The sequence below is a fragment of the Mastomys coucha genome, unplaced genomic scaffold (assembly GCF_008632895.1).
Source record: "Mastomys coucha isolate ucsf_1 unplaced genomic scaffold, UCSF_Mcou_1 pScaffold4, whole genome shotgun sequence".
NCBI classification, from domain to species: domain Eukaryota; kingdom Metazoa; phylum Chordata; class Mammalia; order Rodentia; family Muridae; genus Mastomys; species Mastomys coucha.
The window spans coordinates 39,361,781-39,367,145 of NW_022196910.1; the positions used below are offsets into that span (position 1 = coordinate 39,361,781).

General features: G+C 37.8%; 1 protein-coding gene and 1 long non-coding RNA gene across 7 annotated transcripts in view; one reads left to right on the forward strand and one right to left on the reverse strand.

Moving 5' to 3' along the window:
• Window positions 1-472, reverse strand: part of LOC116076051 — a 4,683-nt gene extending 4,211 nt beyond the window's left edge. Inside the window, exon 1 of the long non-coding RNA XR_004112788.1 lies at window positions 422-472. This is a non-coding gene — a long non-coding RNA (uncharacterized LOC116076051). The remainder of the gene's footprint in view (window positions 1-421) is intronic.
• Window positions 1-5,365, forward strand: part of Kcnc2 (potassium voltage-gated channel subfamily C member 2) — a 197,835-nt gene that overhangs the window by 79,390 nt on the left and 113,080 nt on the right. The window lies entirely within an intron of this gene.

A 5,365-nucleotide genomic window follows, 5' to 3' on the forward strand; every position in this document is an offset into this window, starting at 1 on the left:
TTGCTATGGTGGAAGAATTGGGTTCTGATGATGGCAAGTGTCCTTGGTTTGTGTTGTTTATTTTCTTATGCTTTCCCCCTGCCATCTAGTTAACTCTAGTGCTATCTGCCCTTGCTAAATCTGACTGGAGCCTCTCCTTCCTGTGATCCTGGTTGTGTCAGAACTCCTCAGAGTCAAGCTGTCTCTGGGATCCTGTGATTCTGGGATCCTGGGATCTTGGGCTTGTTAGATCACCTGGAAGAGTGGCTTTCTCTGTGTGTTGTGGGACTGGCTGCAGAGCTTATGCCCAAGGTCTGCTCAGAACACTAACCCAGATAGACCGGAAGGAACCAGAGTCACTAGGTTGGTGGAGTTCCTAAGTGCCTGGTCCTGCTGGTCCCAGTTACTCCCAGTGTTGGGACAGATGTTGGTTCCTGCTCACCTCTGATCCTGGCTGTGTCAGAGCACCTGGGAGTGGAGCTTCCCCTGGGTGTTGTGGGACTGGCTGCAGAGCTGGCTCCCAAGGTCTATTCTCTGATCCTGGGTGTCCAGACAACTCTTGTTATGTCACTGAGCCTCTATATGACTGAATGTTCCCAAGTGGTGTCTACAATGTGATACAAAGAGAGGCTTCATAGAAACATACATGTTTTCTACACACTGAAACCTATTGTGGCTTTCTCCTTTAAAACATACTGAAAAGGCTATGTAAAGAAAAAAACTAATGACCCAGAACAGAATCACATGATAGCTTGACAGCACATCATTGATGCCTTTCTAAAGCATGCAAGTGCATGAGCTCCCCCTGCCTACCCCCATGAAAGACCATGTTAGAGATCAACAACAACAACAAAATCTAAGCAAATGCAGTCTAAATTGTAGATTTCTGAGTTAATTCATGGTTTCCAGAGAGACTTCTACATATCAGAATGGTTTGTTTCAAGCAATAGGTAGTTGACATGCATATTACCATTGACCTAACTAGATACCATTTAAATTATTTAAGAAAGAAAATGTTGTCTCCTTATTGTTGGCCCAACTATGATATTATTCTTCATTTTTGTTTTCACTGTCATATTTTAAAAATTCCTTCAGATGGGTTGGAAGAGAATCAAATTCTCATAATTGTCACAAAAATCTTGAAAAATTTACAAAACATTTTAATGTAAAATATCAATTATATCCAAAGTCAATTGGTGCTCCATTTTACAAATGAAAAGAGAGATTTTATAGTAAAGATATTTCTGTAAAGATATACTCTCAGTGTAGGCAAAATTATAATAGTCACCACCTAAAAGTTGTATTTTGAGAAAGGGACAATGAGTCTGAGAATAATATTGTGATATAGAAAGTCAATTAAAACAACTGAATTTAAACATATCATTGTGTGCATTATACAATTTTGCTTCAAACATGATATTCCTTTCAAGGAAAATGTTGCATTCTTTCTCTTGGTTGCCTGGTTGTTTTCAAACAAAGCATTTTCTGAGGTTTTACTGTCTTGTTTTTGACCCTAAATCCCAGCTGCAGTTGAGGATGAGGTAGAAATTTTGGTTCATGTTTTATTCTTTTTCATTATTTTTCCAAGGCATGGCCTTATTATCTTATCTGGGCCAGCTTAGATGCTTGAAAAGGATGCTTTATTGTTCAACAGAATGAAGCAAAGTGAGCTGGTTATTTTAACTCTGAAGGAGCAGAGGCAGTCATGCTGATCTTAAAGGTGTAGACAGTAAGTAATAGGATTTATTAGGTCCCAAGGGTCTCTAGGGTTTTATGTTAGAATACCTTCACTGTTTTGACTTTTCCTAGGAGAGTAACCCTGGCAGGTGTTCTGATCCTTTTCTGACTCTTATCCAAGTTTTTATATTTATTGAAAATAGCTTTCTTCTCACAGAATATATCCTGATTATTGTTTTCCCTCCCTCTATTCCTCCCAGTTCCTCCCTACATCCCTTCCTGTTTGGAACCACCATCTTTCTGGTTCTCATTTAAAAATAAACAGTTTTCTAAGAGATAATAATAAAATAAAATATACTATAAAATGTTACGCCAAAATAGGACAAAACAAACTGAAGGAAAAAAGCCCAAGAAAAGGCACAGGAAACAGATATAATACTTCTTGACAAACTCAGGAATCCCATCAAAACACTACACTGGAAGACATATCATATATACACAAAGTATCTGTAAGGACAAAACAATAAGGATAAATATATAAATAAATTGAAAATATAAAAATTTTAAAAATGCTATGCCATGACATCATGAGATATGAAATCTCCAGTTCCTTTACCAAGTTTGTTTTCTGATGCCTGTCTACCTCTGGCCATGCAGCTGACCCTTAAGAATAATTTATTTCCCCAGTGACACTCCCTTGGAGAAAATTAAATATTCATTTGCAGGTGGTTATAAATTGGAAATTGCTTCTTGGGTAGAGATAGGTTTTTGCATTCACATCTCCTTTGAACTCTGAGACCCCATCCTGTTCAGACATGTGCAGGCCTTATGCATTCATCTATTGATCCAGAGGGTCTTGATTTCTGGTGCCCTTCATTCCTCTGGCTCTTACACTTTTTCTGCCTTCTCTTCTACTGGGTTCCATGAAGGGAGAAATTTGATGGAGCCATCCTATGTAGAGCTAAATATTCCAAGGTCTCTTATTCTCTGCATAATGCTTGACTGGGAGTCTCTGTATTTTGTTCCCAGGTGTTGCAGAATGAAGCTTCTCTGATGATGGCTGAGTAAGGCACCGATCTGTGATTATAGAAGAATGCCACTAGGAGTCATTTTATTGCTACCCTTTTGTTGTTGTTGTTGTTGTTTTTAGGACAATAGTACTTGGTTTTACCCCACCTCCTGGGGTTATCTAGTCTCAGGTTCTTGGTTACCTAAGCAGTGTCAGGGGGTCCTTTCCCAGAGTGGGCCTTAACTCAAATCAGTTATTGGTTGGTTACTCCCATAAGCTTTGTGCCACCACTGCACTAGCATCTGATGCAAGTGGGGCACACCTGAAGATTAAAGGGTTTGTGGCTGGGTTGAGGTCAATATCTTTCTGTTGGGAGTGTATAGATTACCTTTCTGTACCCAGAGCACTAGAATGTAGGCATAGAGGCTGACTATGTAGGCACTGGCTTGACTTCTCTATGTTCCATGAATTGTGTAGGTGTTGACTTCAGCAATGGGAACTTGCCTTCAGTTGAGAGGAAGCAATATATATTCTTACAAACAGCCTGAGTTGTTTGGGGTTTCCCATGGGACCCCTTTGGGCAATAGCCTGATTAGCTGTAACCTAATTCTGGTATTGGCAGCTTCATTTGGTGACGAGAGATGACCAGTTGAGGTTTTGTCTCCTCTATTATTTGGTAATTTCATTAGATTGACTTCATACATATGTATATATTTTAGGAAGTTTCTATTGTATTAGGTTTTCATACTGTTCCTAAGATGCTCTTGATTTTAGCTGTCTTTCCCCATATTTCTTCTTCATACCTTCTTCCCTGCCCCTCCTGACTTGATGCTTCCATTCTAGCCCCCTCTCCATCCCTTCCTAGCTATCTATTTGATTTCTCTTTCTTAGAGAGATATTATCTGACCTCCTCTAGGCACTTACTTTATATCTGAACTCTTTGGTTCTATGGATTATAGCTTGGGTATCATTGACTTAACAGCTAGTGTTGACATATAAATGACATAATACCAGTGAATATATACCATATTGTCTCTGGATAGGGGTTACCTCACTAGGATGATTTTTTGTTAGTTCCATCCATTTACTTGTAAATTTCTTGATTCCATTTTTTTTTTTTTTTTTTTTTTTTTTTTTTTTTTTTTTTTAGTGGCTGGGTAGTATTCCACTGTATAAATTACACCACAGCTTCTTTGTCCATTCATGCATTGAAGGACATCTATGTTATTTCCAATTTATAGCTATTATCAACAGCAATGACATTGGTTAAATAAGTGTTTCTGAAGTAGGGTTAAGCATCCTTTGCATATAAGCTTGAAGGTGTCATAGTTGGATCTTGAGGTTGATCCATCCCCATCTTGCTAAGGAGCTGCCATACTGATATTTCCAATGGCCGTATAAACTTCCAACAGAAATTGATGAATGTTCCTCTTACTCTACATGGTCACCAGTGAGAGCTGTCATTTGTTTATTGATCTTTGCCATTTTAAAGGGTGTAAGATGAAGTCTCAAACTAATTTTATTTACGTTTTGCTGATGGCTAAGGATGTTGAATATTTCTTAAATCATTTGATCTTCTTTTGAGAGATCTCTGTATAGCTCTGTACCCCACTTTTTAATTCGGTAGTTTTCCTGATAACCCATTTTGAGTTCTTTATATATTTTGGGTATTAGCCCTCTATCAGATGTGTAGTTGGTGAAGATTTTCCCATTCTGTAGCCTGCCACCTTGTCCAAATGATGCTGTTTGACTTACAGAACTTTAAATTTCATGAGGTCCCATTTCATGATGGATGATCATAGAGCTTGTGCTAATGGTGTTGTGTTTAGAAAGTCTTCTGTTTTGCCAACATGTCCAAGGTTCTTCCATACATTTTCTTCCACTAAGTTGGGTGTATCTTATCTTATGTTGAGGCCTTTGACCCATTTGGAGATAAGTTTTGTACACGGTGGTAAATATGTATGCTATTTGTTTGTATTCTACATGCAGCCATCCAGTGTGACCTACACTGTTAAAGTGCCTGTCTGTTTTTTTTTTCAGTTTGTATTTCTAGCTTGTTTATCTAAAATCAGGTGTCTATAAGTGTGTGGATTTATATCTTAGTCCTCTGTTTGAATCCAGTGATTGGTGTGTTTGTTTTTGTGCTGGTCTCGTGCTTTTTAAAAATTACTGTAGCTCAGTAGTACATTTTGAGGTCAGAGATGGTGATTCTTTAAGCAGTTTGTTTGTTTACTTTATTTAAATAAAATAAAATTTTTTGAGGGGAGGTGTTTCCATGTGAACACCTCCAGCTTTCTTTTAAGGAAGCATTTTTGGTGGCATCTTCTATCTTATCCTTCCTTTTGTGGTGCAACAACCCTAAAACCAATACATATTTTCATCAAGATTGATGTGCCTAAAGGTTATCTTAGAAATTTATTGAAATTTTCAAGAGGCAGAGATGGCTCAGTAGTTTAGACCTTTGACTGGTCTTCTTGAGGACCCAAGTTCAATGCTCATTACCCATGTTGAATGGCTCACAACCCCTTGTTATACAGGTTCAAGGAATCCAACACTGTCTTTTGGTCTTCATGGGTATTTACACATATGTGACATACATTCACACAAATATACACAGATACATATATTTTTTAAATTATATTATGTTCCATCATATACAATGGATTTCATTTTATTTCCAAGAAATGCATTGGTTTTTTT